Source organism: Pogona vitticeps, chromosome 5, assembly GCF_051106095.1.
Source record: "Pogona vitticeps strain Pit_001003342236 chromosome 5, PviZW2.1, whole genome shotgun sequence".
NCBI lineage: Eukaryota > Metazoa > Chordata > Lepidosauria > Squamata > Agamidae > Pogona > Pogona vitticeps.
In genome coordinates, this window is record NC_135787.1 from 68038978 (window position 1) to 68040100 (window position 1123).

Consider the following 1123-nt stretch of genomic DNA (forward strand, 5'->3'; position numbering starts at 1 on the left):
TGGGGGAGGAAATGCCGCTTGAGAGGAGGAGGAGGAGGAGGAGGAAGAGCCAACCCAAAATTGCAAACAGACTTCGCGCTGCGTGGAGAGGGGGGTCCCCGCGTCCGGGACGCGCTCGAAGGGGCCTTCGGAAACATTGTGCCTAAAAGAGCAGGGGCTGGGTTGGCAAGGCGCTATTTGAAGATCGCCACCGTGCCTCGGAGAGAGGCTGTGCCAGGGACGTTGTGAATGGCGGAGACCTAGCCGTTCATTGATCCCTACAGTTCAGGAGGTGCTGTCCTGGGGGGCGAGGATAATGTAGGGCCGAGGGGGTATTGGCCATGTGAGGGGCAAAGTAGGTAAAGAAAGAAAGGAAAAGCCAGAGGTGGTGTATTTACCTCTTTGAATGGAAAAAAGTAGCAAAGGACCTGACTTCCTGGTTGTTCGGAGGCTCTTGGAAACCAAGAAGGCAACAATGGTGATGTGACTTTCTGGGGTTTTTACACACGTGTTTACTTGCCTGTTGTGGTTTTTGCAACAGAGGAAAGCTATCTAGGCTTTAACAATGGTTGGCACGGGACCCCATGGAAACCTTTGAGCTGTGGGCACTTAGCTCGGCCTCAGGAAGGGTAAGCTATTGGGCTTTACAGTCAACAGTTCTTACCAGCCATGCTGCTTCCTCTCCCAATGGTTTTTGGCTCCAGAGGGATTAGTTTCCAGTCTCATAAAGATCAGTCATGAGAAAAGCTCTGCTGGATTCCAACCAAAGGTCTCTCTGGTCGCTATTCTGTCCCCACAGAGACCAAGAGTTTCCTGTGAGGAGCCTGGTGGGAAGATAGGAACGTAATTGTTCCCTCCATCTTCCCTTGCAGGGCAGCTGATATACAGGGATGTATTGCTTCTGATACTGGAGGTATCAAAGGCAGTACTTTATAGCTGTTCTGATTAATAGACACTGAGGATCTTCACTTCCCTGAATTATTCTAACCTCCACTTAAAGACTTCCAAATTGGCAGCTATCCCTGTATCATGTGGTTGTGAATTCCACAGTTTTATCGGGAACCCTGATACCGGTGATGGTGCGCCAATGGTAGGCTGGGTCATTAAGAGCAATCCCCACGCCCTGTACGGTGCAACCTAAAAA